Genomic DNA, 17,428 nt, shown 5'->3' with positions numbered 1-17,428 from the left:
GTGTCATGTCAAACAGTGTCTTGGGACAACTGAGTGCTTGGACCATAAAACAGAACAATTACATTGGTCCCCATCCAATGCCTTTGCCCACCCTTTTGGCTACTGAAGGAGAACTTCTGAGTCTGAGAGTGGGACCCACGGGGTGGCTTCAGTCACCAGTAGGAACCAGGCTGCCACTGCTCTCCCTCCCAGCCCCCCAGAGCTGCCAGGGTCCAGCATCTACAAAGGCTGTCCCATGCCCCCAGCAAGAGGAGGTGGAGGAGGGAGGCCCCATGCCACGCCTGCCCTTTTCCTGTTGTCAGCAGGAGAACCATCAGAGGGGAGCTTTGTTCTCAGAAAGAGCGTGAAGCCCAGTGCCAGGCGGAAATGGGCACAGACCCATAGGCGACACTTTATGAAAAAACAAAAAAATGGGATAGAGGATGTTTGAGGGGTAATTTGCACACCCAACCGGTTTTGTGCCTCTGGGGTGGCTGTGACATGGTGGTTTCACTTTTCCAGGCCCTGGCCTGGAGGTCATCAAAGGCAGCCCTAGCCTCAAGGCCATCACAGACAATCAGGCGACTGTTCCAGCGGAGTGATCAGGCAGGGAGCCTGCAGAAGGAGATGGGGACAGGGGAGTGTGGCCTTGTCTGAGAGTCAGAGACCTGGAGTCCAGGCCCGACTTTCCACATACTCATGACACTCATACTCCCTCTATGTACCTCAGTTTACCCATCTGTAAATGGTTTGTCCAGGTCTGCACTTGAAGTCTCAGCCCACCTGCCACAGGACCACCCAGCGGGGTGCCCCTCAGCCTGTGGCCAAGTGGTGGGGTTGTCCAGGCCAGCCCTCCAACCTCCCTGGGCTCAGCACCTCCCCGCCTCCCGGTGGGGCCTGACACAGGGACACAGGCCCTGTCCACGCTGAGCCGGGCTCCCTGCCTGCCTCTTCCACTGGCATTGGGCCCTCCTCTCCTGAGCTGTTGCCTGGTCAAGGTGGGGCCAAGACTGGGGGTCCTCACTCCACCCTAACACTGGGACCTGCCCTGATCCCCTCTTTCATGGCTCTCGGGGCACTTGCAGCCACAACCACTGGGAGGGGCCCAGCAAGCTGGGACACAGAGGATCAAAGAGAAGCCCAAAGAGGGAAAGGGGCACGCTAACATCACACAGCACAACTGTCACCCAGGAATCCTCCCTACCAGCCCTGGACTCCCTGAGTTAAGATACGGTCTTCAAAGCATGTCTCATGTCTGAATCTTCTGGAAAGGGGGAGGCTGTACCCCAGACTGAAGGAGTCAGAGACAGGGGACAGAAATCTGCACATGTTTTTCACAAGCTTCGCAGGTTTTTCTCGTACCCAGAGCTATTGTGACCTTGCAACTAAAACCTCTTCCAGGAGGAGACATCTTAGCGGACCTCAGGGGATGTTTAGGATTTCAGTTAAAAGAGAGAAACAAACCTCAGATGGACAGACAGATGGATAAAGGAGCTGATGGATAAAGTGCAATTCTAGAAGGTGAATGAAACAGAGAGAGGCCCAAAGGAGGGGAAGCCGGGTCCAGTGAACACCTGAAATGACCCAACCTTCCCAGCCCCATGTCCCCTCAGGATACAGGGGTCTGGAATTGATACCCTCTGAAGACTGCTGATCCCAGCCTCCCTTCTTCCCTCAAATTCCTCCAAGCCCTCTGGGAGAGTGAACTGTGGGGACAGTCGCAGGTTAAAAGCTCCTCTCCCTGGTTATACTGAAGCATGGGGATACTTCCCGTGACTATTTATCCTCCGCTTAAGAAGCTGTCTGGGTCAGTAGCTAAGCAGCCACAGCTTATGTGGGACAGGATTCAGGGGCCACAGGGCAAGTGGATCCAGGGCATCTATTAAATGGGACCTTCAGAGCTGGCGAGAGCACCACTGCCATGCCTGGGTTCAGAAAGGAAGCACTTAGTATGCTCCTGCTGTGTACGCCGCCCTGAGCCTGAGTCTGAGTGCAGTGCTTCTAGGGACACAGGACCCTCCACCACGCTCAACGAGCCCCCAGAGCAGACACAAGAAGCACCACACTCCAATGCAGGAGAGAAAGCAGTCCGTGCCGCTAGGGTAGGGCTGCAAACTCAGCCACCTAGAGGGCCAGAAAGATCACCCAAGTGTGAGAAGAGGATGGTGGCACTGGGGCGGAGTGGAGACGTGTGCCCCATCTCCAGTAGCAGCCACTGGAGAATGGAGGTTCCAAGTTTTCTGATCTTCCTGTTTCTGATGTAAGGCCAGAAGTTGGGATTTTTATGTAAAATCTCCTGTTGGCAACTAGCTCAAGTTTTGGCATGGGCCCAGCAAAATCTGCCAGTTCGTGGCCCGTGTTTTCTTAAAAGGGACAGAGAACCCGCTACAGAGCTCAGTAGAGGCCAAGTTCCCTGCAGCTGAGATACCAGGGAAGGCTTCTTGGGAGAAGAGGCATCAGTCCTGGGCTGCAAGGGTGGGGAGGAAGTCAAGGGGAGGGGGTGAGTATACCTTCTGGAACCACAGGGACCAGGGGTCAGGAGCCCCCCAGCCTACTGTCTGCCTTTCCCCCTATAAAGGAGTCCCTGTCTGCATTCCCAAAGCAGGCACAAAGGCATTAGCTCTGTCTGTCCCCAGGTAGCAGGAGGAGGGGCCACCTGTTCAGTAAACCTCCAAACTAAATCAATTGGTGGCAGAATAGCACAGGTTTGATTTCATCCCTGGAGCTTGAAGAACAAGTCAGCTAAAGCAACAGCTCCATGGGGGGGGGTGGGGGGAGGGGAAGCGAGAGGAAGAGACAATGGGGACAAAACGAGGTTGAGAGTGGTATCCTGCCTGGCCAGGCCTGACTGGTTACATAACCCTGCCTCGGGACAAAGCCACGTTCAAGGCACCAGGGGGGGCCTGGACTAGGGAGGCTCAGAATGCAGAGGGAGCTCACCCTCCTCCCCTGTCCATCCCACTCTCCAACCTTGTCCTGCAGCTCCTGGAAAGCCCAGCACAGGGTGCAGAGCCGGAAATGGAGAATAAGACCCCCCCAGCCCCCGGAATAAAGCACTCAAAGGTTCACACAGCAAATCAGCAAAGAGCTGGAACTAAAAATAATAACAAATCTTTACTAAGTGATTACTTTGTACCAGGCACTGGGAGAAGTCATGAATGTGTATTATCTTATTTAAGTCTATCACATCCTAACTATTCTTATTATTCCCATTTTACAGATGGGAAACTAAAGTTCAGACACAGTTACTCACCCAAGATCATGCTTGCAAGCGAAAGTGCTGACTTAGAGCCCAACAGTGGCCTCTGCAGCCACGCTCGGAACCACGGCACTACTGTACTGCCACCGGGCTGCCTTCTACTAAAAATGCACAGCCTCTTCATCAACAGCTCTCTCAAGCCTACTGTGCAGACACACCATCCCTGCCCTCCTGTCAGCACTTTGGGGAAGGCCAAGTCCTCTAACATCCTGATAAAACCTACAGACTCACCACACAGAAATGCCTCCAATATGTTGCACATGATCTCATGAGCTCCCAGATCCTTGCACTGGTGAGAATGGAAAGGTCAAGATCATAGGATCCACAGGATCAAGAGATAGGAGGTGGCAGAGGGAAGGGACTCCCCCAAGCCCTCAGGACCTCCTCATATCTGTAAACTTAGAGCCCAGACACACAGCTGCTGAAGTCCACAGGCGTGGGCACGAATCAGGGCTCGGGTCCTAGTCATCCCTTTGGGACAAGGAGAATACACTGAATCACAGCGCACAATAGCCCTTGCCTCTGCACCCACTGGGTGTGACTCACAGCTCCCAGCTGCTGGGCAGACGGTGCACAGCTGGGCCCCAGCATCTGTACGGGGGTGGCATCACCATGTGAGCCATCCCGGCCTCCTCATCGCCACCACGCAAGTCACCATCTAGTGGGCCCACCTCACTGCAGACCAGACCTGGCCTTGCCCCGAACCGAGCAGCTCTGAGTTTCCAAAGAGGACCCCTCCTCAGCCCCTGCCTAGTCTCCGTGCCAGCATCCTAGGAGAGGTAAGTCGAGACAACAGCTTCTTTCAGGACAGCGGAAGACCCAGGCTCTAGTCCCAAGTCTTCCACAGCCTCACTGTTCAACCTCAAGCAGGCCCCTCCCTCCTCGGAGAGCCTCAGTTCCACCAACTATAAAATGGGGAGATGACCCTACCAAGTCCTTTCCAGATCCAAAGCCCGAGTCTAGAAACAAAAGCCCCTGGCAAAATTCACGGGGCCCTGGGATCCTGCTTTGGGAAGTTTCATAAACATCCTTCAGAAAAACAGAAGTCCAACATAAAGACTCCACTTTTTTTTTTTTTAAGGATATCAAGAAGCCCTTTTTATAGTCCAGCTTCCCTCTTCCTACTTCCATTGTTCCAAATATCCTCTGAGGACCAAGAAAATACATTTGGTTTCCGTCTGGGGTTCGGGCTTCTTGGCACTCTTCCTCTTAGAAGCTGCCCCACCCCTCCTTGGCAGCCATCTCCCCAGCACACACCCATCTCTGCCCCCCAGCATTGCTCTGGGCCACCCTGCGGGCTCTGGCTACCCAGCCTGCCAAAGATGGGAGGTGTGGGGCAGGGACAATTTTTGGGAAACAAACCCCTCCATGGTCAGAACAGTGATAGCTCTGGGTTCCCGTCCCCATCCTGACACCGGGTGTGGGCCTGTGTGGGCGAGTCCTTGCTCCTCCCTAAGCCTTGGTGTCCCACTGAGAAATGAAGGGGAACACTGTGTTGAGAAAGCCCTTGGTCTCCTGGGAAGCACCTTAGGACACTCAGGCAGAAAAGAACAGCAGGGTAGACAGTGGGCTCTGATCTTGACCCCACACACCCCCTGCTAGAACCAGAGGAAACCTACTTTCTTCTCTCTGGCTTTACCTCTGCCCTCACCATGGGACCTGGAACTCAGCACTGAGTCTCTCTGTGCCTCGAAAGGCCCATCCCTAAGGTAGGAAGAGTGACAGTGTATGCGGTGGAAGCCCCAGTTTGGGGGCTTGAGCCCTAACCACCCCAACACTATCCCATCACCTCCCCCCTAGCCTGATTCACTCATTTGATAGCATGTATATTCTTGTATCTTTAGAAAACCAATCTAAGTTGTGCCTACTACACAGACACTCCAAGACAATCTCCTGCTGCCCTTTCCCCAATGAGATCATGCTTCAAAGTACCCTCACAGAATTCTAGAGTCCTAGACCTACCACCTTATGGCTATATGGCTTCAGTATTTTCATCTACAAGTGGGTAATAGTGCCTAATTTATAGGATTATTCTGGGGATTACTCCAGATACGATTACATGGAAGTGCCTAACAAGCATTGATAAGCTCCCACTAAATGTGAGTGGCAATTATACAATCTTCATTAAACTTATTGAGATGCTTAAAACCACCAGACTGGTGACAGCTAAGGCCCCTCAGCCCTCTCGGACCACATCTGGCTGCTGTAATCACCCACGCATGCTCACACCCCACGCCAGCACACACCCATCTCGAAGCAGGACCCACACTCTCTGCCCAGCCCCAGCTCTGGCCCCAGTCCCAGAACATGGCCAGCTTGCTTCTGGCAGCCATCCTTGCCACCCATAAACTGCCCCCCGCCTTCAAGTCCCCCAGTCGAGCCTTCCTCAAGTGGCCCCAGCAGTGTCTCCTGTAACCCTGTTGGGGTTCTACTGAACCCCACCACTGCATCACAAGATGTTTTGCTGGGGTTAGAAAGCTGTTACAAGATGGTGGCTCCTTGAAGACAGGGTAGAGAGAGCCCGAGCTTCCCTCTGGATGTTTGCGTCTACTGACAGCTCAAGGAGAGGAGCGTTCATTTAAAAAAAAAAATTACCCAACTAGTGTTTCTCGAACTTGAGCATGCATCGGAATTCTGGGGAACAGGCTGTTGGTCCTCGTTCTCCCACCTCTCAATCCCCCTCGCCCTCCGTCTCTGATTCAGTAGGTCTGGAGTGGGGCTAGATAACTTGCATTTCTAACAAGTTTCCAGTTAATGCCAGTGTTCCTAGTCCAGACACCAACTTTGAGAACCACTAACTTAACCTGCAGGTGGATCAGGGACAGCATCCCTGAAGAGATGTGATGCTGACACTCCTGTAAAAGCAGGAGCTGCTCCGATGTAAGGGGAGCAAGATGGGAATCTGGGCAGAGGTACAGCATGAACGAGGCCCTGCAATGACGACACTCATTTCATGCACCTGGCCTCTGCCTGGGCAGGTCGGGTAAACCAAAGGTGGCTGCAGCTGCGCAATGACTACCACAAACCTTCACCGACCGCCACCCTGGACCTGCCCGGACAGGCCGATCCTTGGCTGGCCTCGGGGTGATGAGAAACCACGCCCAGCCTCGTGGAGCCGGACCTCAGGTCTGAACCAGGCTGGAGACCCACCACATCTCAAGCACGTGAGCACCGGGATTCCATTCCATACCTCCAGACACAATCCCTCCATCTTGGCTAGCTCGCATTGTTTAAGTTTCTTCATTTCTGGTGCTTCATCTGGCCAGAGCAGTCACTCAGAAACCACCAGGAGGAACTAAAAAGCTTGCCCCAGATCTCCCAAGTAGGAAGTGGCCCAGCGGGGATTTGAACCCAGACTATCTGACTCCAGAGCCTAATTCCAGCCTCTGTTCCCTCTGCGTCCTAGCCACCTGCTCCAAGACCTGGCCCAGATCACCTCCCCCTGCCACCATCCTCTCCCCCTTCCCAGGGCACAGGGAGGTTGGGCAGGAGCCCTCTGGAGGCTCTAGCCCATGGCATACACAATGTGTGCCTTGCGTCCCTGGGGTCTTGGGGGCAGCCCCAGGACCTGCCAGCCAGGTCACCTTGTTTGGCACATGTTTTAGATACCATTCAACATGGCCTCCAGTCTGGGCTTACAGAACTCGAGCACTTGAACCTTAATAAAAGTAAAGAAGAAAAACAGGTGTGACAAAAAGAGGCAATCCTGCCAGGCTTCCTGAATAAGACCAGGAGCTCCCACACCCCATGCAAATTGCCCTATCTCTCCAGGCCTCGGTTTCGTCACCTGAACAAGCTATCTTGGGCCATGAGACAGAAAGTTCCAGAACTCAAACTCCCAGGAGTCTTCCCTCCATCTCTGAAAGGACAGATTACTTCCTAGGTGTAAACAAACAATAATAATAACAACCATTGTTATCGTTGAAGGGCTCTCTTACTCACTGGGCTCTTACTATGATCTGCTCCCCTGCGGTTGAGGAAACCGGTGCCCAGAGAGACCAAGGTAACTCGCTCTGGATCCCACAGCCAATAGTGGCAGTACTGGGGTTTGGATCTGGGACTTCGGAGTCCACTCTTCAATGCCGTCCACCTCCACTGGCACAGAAATGGTCCACATGCAGCCCCTGCTTCCAGAGCTCCCAGTCCAGGGAAGATGAGACATGTTCTTAAGGAACCAAAATCCAAAGCTGGGGTTGTGAAGGGCCTATGAAAGGGCCAGAGAACAGGCTCTGCACACCCAATGCAGGCAGTGGGCAACACCATCTCTACGGAATAAGAAATGACTGCATGAAAACAAAATTAAAAAAAAGGAATAACTGCAAGTAGAGGTGACACTGGAGCTGGGCACTGGTGGAGGAGGACTTGGGGACGTGAGAGGAAGTGGCTGGAGTGCAGCATCCTTGCCATCAGCATAGACGTGGAGGCAGGAATGGGGGCACGCGCACAAGGAGGGAGGGAGAGGAGGCAGCTCTGCCTGGGGCTGAGGGGGAATGGGAGATGGGGCACTGTGGTCACAGAGCCGACCTCCCATACCTCGCCACCCAATAAGTAAGTGATCATTCACGATATATATTTTAAAATTTGATAACTCCAATTGATTTCAAAAAATAAAACAGGTAGGAATAAAAAGAGGCCCCTTAAAACAACGTCTCCTCCATCTGAAAAAGAGCTTCATCCCCAGTGCGACTCCTTTGGTGACAGACTGGCTCTAGCCCGGAGGCCACATGGTCCAAGACATCCATGTCCACCCTTCCATCAGGCACCAAACCTCCCAAGACCAGGAGATCCTGCTTTAACCTCTCTTTCAGGGAGGCAGAGGGATAACCCTGCCCTGTACCCCACCCCTCCCATTCCTCACCCTCAAACCCACCAGCCCTTTTCTCCAACCCCTACCGATTCAGCCTGATTCATGATTCAGCCTTATTGCCTCATATTTGAGGAAAGAGAAATTGAACCCATTTCACAGATTGGGAAACGGAAGAAAAAGGTTCCAGTCCTCTGTGAAACCACAGTCTCTGGCAGCACAGGCTCTGGCAGCTGATCCCCACATCACGAGAAATCCCTAGAAGGTCAGCTAGGCTGAGTCTATTCCACAGGGCAAGGACTCTCCCAGGCAGAGGCCAGCATTTGTGGGGAGCTTTCCATAGATGTACAAGAAGGGGCAGTTCTGAAAAGCTATGAGAAAAACAGGGTGGATATGGGCCAGGCACCACCCTCAATGCTGAGATTCTAGGGTAAAATGGGAACTGAAAGAGGTCATCCAGGCCTGACCCTCCTTGTACATGCTTCCTGTACCCTCTCCAACTCTCCAGGCCCTTTGCATACCTTCAGTGATGGGGAGCTCACCTCCTCGCCAAGGAACTTATTCCCATTAGCTACCCTGTTGTCTTGGTGCTGTCTGTGCCCACAGGAGCCACACAGGACAAGACTATGCCCTCTGCCCATAGAGAGCCCTACAGGGACTTGAAAGCAGTGACACTGCCACCTAAGGGTCCTTCCCCAAACCTTAGACTGCCTGAGATGACCCTAGTCCCCAAGGCGGCTACAAAGTCCTGCAGCCTCCTCCTCCTTCCCTCTCAGTCCCATAGCCTGAGTCAGACTTTGGTCAGCTCTCTGCTGGACCACGATTAGCATCATCTCTGAGCCAGTCTTGCAATCATTTTTAGCCAAATGACCTGGGCAGAAACAGTTCAGGCCTGCATTCAAATATAGCTCTGTAAGTGACTCGATCCCTCTGAGCCTCCACTGCCCCATCTGAAACCGGGGCAGGGGTGGGGGTGACGAGCAGCAGCAGCTCCTTTGCAGGGGTATTGTGAGATTTGAATGGAGCGTCTGTGAGAAGCCTGGCACACGGCACAGTAACAGGCATCGACTCAACGAGCTGCTTACAACCCTCTGTCCTCTCCACCAGTGCAGGATAAAATCCAAACTCTCGTGCAGATACAGCAAGCTGCCCACACCGATCTTATCTCCCACTGCCCCGATTCCCAGTCAGCAGCCTTGCTCGCCAACATTTTTTCCCCCAAGAAGCCCTGTGGACATGAACAGCCTAGGAATTTTACCCTCTACTGACTTTCCAAAGCCCATCTATCACTGATCAAGTTCGCCATCACTTAATCCTTGTCTTCCCTCTCCCATCAGATCAGCAGCCTCTCCAGTCAGAAACCAGCAGCACCTTTAGCCCATTTCATGTCTCTGTCACTCCTGTCCACAGACATTTTCCATTATATATATTTAACAAATCACCCTAATGTTCCATTTCAAGTAAAGAATGTCCAAATCTTCCAAGCAGCCCAGATATTTCAAGCCATACCCCAAAGCAAATTCCAACCCAGCAGAAGTCTGCCCAGTCTCTGGGGACTTTCAGGCCTGGCTTGGGTCCCAAAGTATGGAAGACAGATCAAGCAGGCCCACAGCGGAGGACAGAGGGAGACTGGAGTCCATTTCTAAGTTTCTCAGATGCAGAATTTGTCGGTTCAGTCCCTAGGCCAACCCCAACCTATGATTTCATACGTGTAACCACACCCTCAACTTGCAATTGCAAAACTATTCCTTGCGTACCCCCTTGTTCGCAGGAGGCTAGCTTTCCATCTTTTCTTGCTTGCTGGCTGCCTCCCTTTACCTGCTGATTCTCCAAGAGGTCTCTCCACCTGCTCTGAGCAGGACAAAGAGAGTCTGACCATGTGCCAACAGTCATTGCCGTTGCTCAGGACTCCTTCCAGCCTTCCAGCCCCTCTGCTCATTTCCCCGCACTTCTGAGTCCCCTCAAAATCCAGCTGGTAGTGGAATTCCCACTGGTTTCCCACAAGCTGAAGGTGAACTGTCCACCCAAGAGGGCCCCTATTTCCAGGGCCAAGGAAAAGCCTGCGAACCCTGGAAGTCTAAGATGCGGTGCTAGAGCAGCCCTCAGAGCAGTTAGGACAGCAATGCACCAACTTTCACCTCCCAAAAACTTCTTTCATTATCTACTGCACTCCGCTGTTTTAAGATGTCATTTATGAACTAAAAATCTGCATTCCATGTTTTAAGAAATTACTCAAAGTCTCCAGTGGAAGCCTGATCAGCAGTATGAGGTGGTATTCCCAGCACAGGGGACCAAAGCCAGTGGAAGTCTGGGCTAACCCACCAATTCACTCACAGGGTGTTTAACAAGAACCCACAGTGTGCCCTGGGCTCAGAAACCCATGCACACATGCATTTTCCATTCAGATTCTGCAGTCCTGATGCTGGCTCAAAGTTTGCTCCCCATAACTGTCCTCAAAGACCCTTGGGGCTTGGGCACCTAGAGAAACCCATAAGCTTAGCACTGAGGACTCTGATGATGAGTCACACAAGAGGACACTAAGACATCATTTCTGTGGCCTTAGATCTCTCATCACCCCAAGGGCTTTGATTCTGGGCCCTACCTCTGCCCCCTGCTTATCTGAAAGTGACCTGGTCTAATGGAGATGAAAGGCACTGCTCTCCCCTGGGTGCTGGGGAGAGATCTGTTGACAAAGTCACCAGCTGTCCCCAGCCAAAAGCCAGGGAGACAGGCTCCTCCCTGCACCACCCAAAGAGGGAGAGCGTTCCTGCCAGGGATCCAGCCAGCAACAGAAATTGGACCATCACGGAGCTCCAGGCCCAGGTTCCAACTGACTTCCCCTCCTGCTCCAGCTGCCCACATAAGAGCCAGGACACACAACCTCAACCACAGCAGTACCAGCCAGAAGGAGCACCACTTGGGGGTAAGGGTAGTGGGAAGAGGGGGCAGGTGTCCTCAAAATTTCAATGGAAAACGAAACTGTGAGCTCAGTCATAGCAGGACCTTATAGAGCCCTGTTTGCTGAGACTCAGGCTGGGGAAGGGGAGTCAAATCCAAGCTCCACCACTTCCCACCTGAGTGGCCTTTGCCATTCTGTGTCTCAGTTTCCCCCTCTGTAAATTGTGGTTAATAGTAATGTCAAAGAATGAAATAAGGTCATATACGTAAAGCAATTCACCCAGTGCCTGGCCCACAGTAAACATACAATAAATACTTGTTGAATGTAAACAGGCCACCGTTTACTGAGGCCCCACACATTCTCATTTCATCCTTATTCTGGCAGATACTATATTTTGCCCATTTCACAGGTAAGGAAACTGAGGTTAGGGGAAGGTAAGGAACCAAGATCACACAGCTAGAAAGCAACAGACACCTAGGTCATTCTGAACCTCAGACCAGGGGCCAATACTGCCCGAAGCCATTCTGAATGCTTTGGGGGAGGGGGACGGGGTGGGGAGGGGTAGGTGGTAGCAGCAGTGGGTCACGACTGGGGTTGGGGTTCTGTATCTTCAGGCCCTGGCATGGCTCCTACCTGACCCAGGTGCTCAACTCTGGGAAGGAGCCAGGAAGCTAGTTCCCAGACAACCGCCGCCCCCTCCCGCCCCATCCCAGAGCCCACGCGTCCACGGGTGCCCCTCCTCACCCGGTCCCAGGGTGTTAAAGGGCAGCGTTCAAAGCGGGGACTCGTTGCTCCCGAGAACCCGAGGGAAGAGGAGAGCTATAGACCAGGCCGCTCACAGCCCAGAGAAAACCGGTCCTGCTGCCTAACCCCTCCCGAAGCCGGGACCCGGCCTCAAAACCCCCTCCCTCTCCAGACAAAAGTTTCCCCTGTTTGAGAGTAGAAAAGGGGGAGGGGGCATTCCTCGTGAGTGACATTATCGGTGACCTACAGCTGCCGCGCTGCACTCGCGCGCACCCTTGCCTGCCCCTGGCCCCCGCGCGGTCCCCCACCCCTTTGTCCTCCCACCCGGAGCGCGGGGCCCTCCCGGCGCCCGCCCGCACCAAACTTGCGCCGGCGGCCGCTTGGGCCCCGCGCGGCCTGCACGCCCGGATCGGCCCCGCGGGCTCGGCGACAGGGGACCGGCTGGTCCCGGCCCTCTTGGCCTCTTACCTGCCACAGCTAGGGCGCTACCCGGGGAAGGGGGTACTCCGGGCGAGCCGCAGGACGCCTGGGTCCCCCAGCCTTGCAAGCACCGCTGGACTCTGGCCGGGGCCGAGATTAACCCCTTCACCGCTGCCTCCTGCCGCTCCCACCCCCGATCAGCGCCGCCACTGCCACCGCTGCGGTCTGCCCCGCCTCCGGCTCGCCTCCTCCCCCACCCCACCCTCACCCCACCCTCCCGGTGCCCAGCCCCCAGTCCCGGCCCCGGCACAGCGCTGGGGCAGCTTGCAGCCTCCCCCTCCTCCTGCGGTGGCGAGGTAGGGGTCTTCCTTCAGACTGGAAGTTGGGGCGAGCTCCCTCGCCCCCCACGGGCCCACGGAGCACAGTCTCGTGAACCGGCGCTCGGAGGGACCCCCTACCCCACGTCCCCTTACCCGATCCGCCCCGGCGCCTACCTCCCTGAATCGCGGCCGTGGGAGCGGGGCTCGATCCTGTGATGGAGCGTGGGTGCCGGCCAGAGATCGGCTCTGGAGTCCTGGGCTGCCGGCTGGCGTTCAGCAAGCGCCCCGGGGCGGGGGCCGGGGCGGGACCCCGCGCTGCTATCGGGGCTGGATTTCTCGGTTTCTACCCAGATTCTCCCTCGGCTCTCCCGGCCGATTCGGTGCTGCTCGGCGACCACGTGACACGGGCTGCCTTTGACCCTTGTCTCGGAGCGGGTAGGGGGCGGGGGCCGGAGGGGGTGTCAGATACGGGACCCACGAGGGCCGAGAGCGGCTGCTGGGCGTTCTGGGGGTGGTGACCCCGAGGAAACAAAGCCCGGGGGAAACCAACAAGTTATTCGGGGTCAAAAAGGGAACAGCGCTTGGGGGTCGGAGAGGCTTCAGGAAAACCAGGGAGACAAAGACCCGCGCCCGCCGCGCCTCCAAGGGCCCTGGGAGAGCCCTGGCCAGGCCGGGGGGGCCTCCCGGCTCTCCCACCACTGGGCTTAGGACAACCCCCCAGGGCCTCCTGCGACAACTCCCTGACATTCAGGTCTCTGCTAGAGTAACCCCTCCTGGGCAGACCTTCTCACCCCCCTCCCTGCCTTTGCCCTGTCACTAGAAAACCCCTTTATTTCCTTTATCTTTATTATCTAGTTCATTTACTGGTTTTATTGTTTACTAAAATGTCATCTCTCCCAACAAGTTGTTCCCAGATGAGTCCCCAGAGCCTGACACATAGCAAGCAGATGACCTTGTGCAAATCTCTTCTCCCACTGAGCCTCAGTTTCCCACCCACAGTGTTATTTCAAGTTCCTCAAAACGCTGCAAGGGTAACGTTACAGTGCTTGTCCTCATCAAACAGATGGAGGACCAGGAGGCCCAGAGAAATGAGATGATTTCTGGGAGACTCACGGCTGCTGAGGGCTTCAGCCTGCACTCAGCTCTGACTGCTCCAAGCAGGGGCTTTTTGCCATCCTTGAGGCAGCCTATAAATGGGGGTGGGGATTTGATTAGTGAGCCTAAAGGAGCTTGCTAATATGCAGATTACCAGGCCCCTCCCTCAGAGATACTGATTCCAGGTGGGTCTGGTGTGAGGCTAGGCAAATTCAGAAAACAGTGCATTGGTGTTAAGGACCTTCAGAGGTTCAAGATTATCTAGCTGTAGAAGCAAAGCTCAAAAACATATGAGCAACCAGAACAGAGCGAAGGGAGGTACAGAAGCCAAGTGTGACCATGAGAGCAGAATAGACTCATCCTGGTTCCTCTCAAATGTAACCTCTTTGTGATGAAAGGAAAGCGTTTTCAGCCAGCCCACTGCTGTCTCTGGGGAGGAGATGCCGGGAACGGGACCAGGCTTCTGACTCCCAAACATGTTCCTGTGATAGTTTCGGATGGAGCATAATCAGACAGGACCAAGCCTAATGGTGGCAGCCATGAGCCTAAACTGCAGGCCATATTCAAAGATAGGTTTGTGACTTCCTAGTACATATTCCCATCACTCCACCAAGATGACCTGGGAAATCAGCATCCACCAGCAAATTCTCCTTCATAATCTATGTTCCTGTGGTGTGAAACCTCAGGTCCTTGAAGATGGCCTGGATCTTAGGCAGGCTAAATAAGTCTCTAGAATCTTACTCATGCAAATCTCTGCTTTGGAAGACCATTTCCACCCACACAAGGCCCTGTGAGCATCTTCTCTGTGCCAGGTACTGTGCTCCTGGTAAGGAGATGCGGTGTGTAAAGAGCCATGGGTTTGGAGGTGCTCTGCTTGTCCCTCCCTGTGTCCAAAGGCTACCAGAGCTGGAGGCATGCTGGGAACACCCACGGCGAGTGCTATGGCCCACAGTAAGAGGGAGGCAGAATGAGGGAGCTTTGGGGGGCGGCAGCCTCTGACCTGGATCAAGAGGAATGTGTGGGGGGATTAGGGCAGGGAGATGTACATTCTCAGCACAAGGGACAACCTGTGCAAAGACCACATGGAAAGCACTCAGGAAAAGCTGAGTGTTGCATGGGCAGGAGCAGGGGGCAGGGGGAGAAGAGTGGAGGAAGTAGAAAGGAAAGAATGAGCAAGAAAACTGGAGAGGAGGCTTAGGAGCAGATGACGGGGCTCCACAGATTGCACATTATCTGGCAGCCTGATGGAGTGAGAAGGTTGGTAGCAGGTGAAGGAAGAAGGTTGGTAGCAGGTGAAGGAAGTGATAAGAGCTACACTGTGGGATGGTAGTGGGGAAGGAAGGTCACCTGAGCTGAGTGAGAGGCTGTGTCTTGCCAATGGAGCTGCAGATCCATTGCTTTCAGAGTGTCTGCGAGCTGGGGTGACTCCCATCACTAACGACTCTTCCTATTCTTTTCAAGTCTTCGGAGTTGCTGTTGACCAAGCTGAACCCAAGGCCCTCCAGCTCCCTGTTACCCATAAAGCCTGTAAGGAGGCAAGGTCAAGGCCCCACGCAGTGAAATGGCCTCCTTGGGTCTAGGTGAAGCTGAGGACTTGCATTTCTAACCACACCCTGGGAGGTTCTGTGAAGCCTGTCCTGCTCTTCCTTCCCCTCAGGACCCTCCCATGTCTCCTAGAGCTTTGGGGACCTTCTTTGTGCTGACAGCCACCCCTGCCAAGACCCCCTCCTCAGCCCTATATGGCCTTTCCACTGCCCTCTGGACACTCCCCTTGGCTGTCCCAAGGGCATCTTTAACCAGCTCCACAAGTCTGAGGCTGAACTCATTATCTTCCACCTCTTCCTGCGAGCCCAATTCTCATGTCCAGTCCAGAAATCTGACACCAGCCCCTTGTCCCCACATCCTATCAGGGAGCCAGTCCCACCGGTTCTGCCTCCCACTTTTCTCTAATGCACCCTTAATCCTTCTTCACTGCCACCCTAGTCCAGGCCACCATCTTGCCTCTGCCTTGTAGTAATGTCTTGCCTTGCTTTAATGGCCTGCTAAATACTCTCCCTACCTCCTGCTTTGCTCATTCCAGTGCAATCTCCTGGTGCCCATTTCCTATGTAAAAGCACCAACGGCTTCCCAGTGCTCTAAGGTGAATTCCCTGCCTTGTTGTCCAGTCTAATCTCTTGTCATAAATGACCTACCCTGCTTCACCTTTACCTAGTGCCTTGTTAAGAGCATGGACTCTTGCCCTGGCTGGTGTGGCTCAGTGGATTGAGTGCTGGCCTATGAACCAAAGGTCGCTGGTTTGGTTCCCAGTCAGGATACATGCCTAGGTTGCAGGCCAAGTCCCCATTGGTTGCAAGAGGCAACCGATGTTTCTCTCCCTCTTTCTCCCTCCCTTCACCTCTCTCTAAAATGTAAATAAAGTCTTTAAAAAAAAAAAAAAGAGTGTGAACTCAAGCCAGACCACCTGGCTTTGAATGCTGGCTTTACCACTTCCAAGCTGTGTGACCTTGGGCCAGTTTTTCAACCTTTCTGTGCTCAGTTTCATCATTTCTAAAACAGGGATAGTAACAGTATGTACTTCATAGAGCTGTTGTGAGAATTAGATGAGTTAACTAATGTAAAGTCCTCAGTGTGGTGTCTGTCACATGACAAGTGCTCCCTGGGTTTGAATGCTGGCTCTGCCACTCATAAGCTAAGTGATTAATTGTGATCCTTTGGGTATCAAGTTAATTTTCATTTCCTCCTTGTGCTTTCCTTGCACCCCTAATCCAGACCATGCTTCCTGGTCCACACATCATATCTGCCTCTTCATCATCTCTGTAGTGACTTGTCGGCTGCCTGTCTCTCTCTGGAGTGTAGCTCTGGGTGGGGAGGCCCATGTTTACAGCAACCCTCACACAAGATAGGCAACCCACTCAAACTAACTGACTAAACAGATGAAACGAAAGTTAATGGAGTCATTATAAAACAGAGGACACTGTCTCTCTACAATATGCCCACCAATGGTACTTCACTCATTTATTTCTTTGATGTTGATTAGTACATCTCTTAGTCTTCCTCACACCACCCTAGGGTTGGGGTGGGTATAGAGGGACAGGGAGATAAGCAAGATAGTCATGGCCCCTGTCCTCTGGAATGTATTGTCTACTGCAGAGATAGCCATGTAAATGAATCAGAAGATACCATGCAATGTGGCCTGTAACAATTTTGTGTCCCAGGAGGTCTTTGGAACAATGAAAGGGAACGTAACTGAGAACAAACATAGCTGCCTATTTCAGCCAGCATCCCCAGTGCCCAGCAGGGATGTCTTTAGAGCATGAGGGAAGGTCCTGTCCCAAGGACATCCAGGCCACCTGTTCAGTCTTCAAGGGCCCACTTGAGCAGCTCTTCCTCCAGGAAGTCTTCCTGCTCCTGCCAGGACTCTGTAGGGACCCCAGTCATGAGTGGTTTTCCTGGGTCTATAGTGGGATTTGTCAAGGACAGTCCAAATTTCATGTCATTTGCTTCTTTAAAAAAATAAAAGGTGATCCAATGAATGTGTAACTAAACATGATTTCCTGTTGGACTTCAGTGGAGGTAGAAAAATGGTCTCTGTCAGACCACATGACTTGATTTGTGGTTGGAAAACATGGCCACCGTAATTACAGCATTGATCATAGAGTGTAACAGTTTCCTCCCTTGGTCCCTCATACACACAGCAAATCCTTCAAGGACCAGGACTATTGGCTTCTGGCAGACCTTGATGTTTCTTAAAGGAGAAAACCTGTGAAATGGGAAGGTATTCATGCTTCTGATAAAAAAACAAATATAAAATGTTCTGGAAACTGGCCTGAGACTGTCTGAGATGGGGGATAGGAGCAATTAATAGCAATTGATTACTTACTCTGGTGCATACCACACACTTCCCATTT

The 17,428-nt window shown here is 53.3% G+C and overlaps 1 protein-coding gene across 3 annotated transcripts in view; it reads right to left on the bottom strand.

The window, feature by feature from the left end:
* NDST1 (N-deacetylase and N-sulfotransferase 1) overlaps positions 1-12,778 on the bottom strand; it is a 57,237-nt gene extending 44,459 nt beyond the window's left edge. For 2 of the 3 annotated variants that reach the window (XM_090288414.1, XM_090288417.1), the window contains exon 1: positions 12,154-12,323. The gene's annotated coding sequence lies outside the window, so the exon portion shown is untranslated. Of the gene's footprint in view, positions 1-12,153; positions 12,324-12,599 lie in introns of those variants that run through there. The other variant, XM_090288416.1, reaches the window with a different exon arrangement.
* Between the last annotated feature and the right edge of the window lie 4,650 nt (positions 12,779-17,428).

The sequence above is a fragment of the Furipterus horrens genome, unplaced genomic scaffold (assembly GCF_987537825.1).
Source record: "Furipterus horrens unplaced genomic scaffold, mFurHor1.1.pri manual_scaffold_10, whole genome shotgun sequence".
NCBI lineage: Eukaryota > Metazoa > Chordata > Mammalia > Chiroptera > Furipteridae > Furipterus > Furipterus horrens.
Note: the sequence above shows the minus strand (reverse complement) of the source record. Positions and strands in the feature narration are given on the sequence as shown.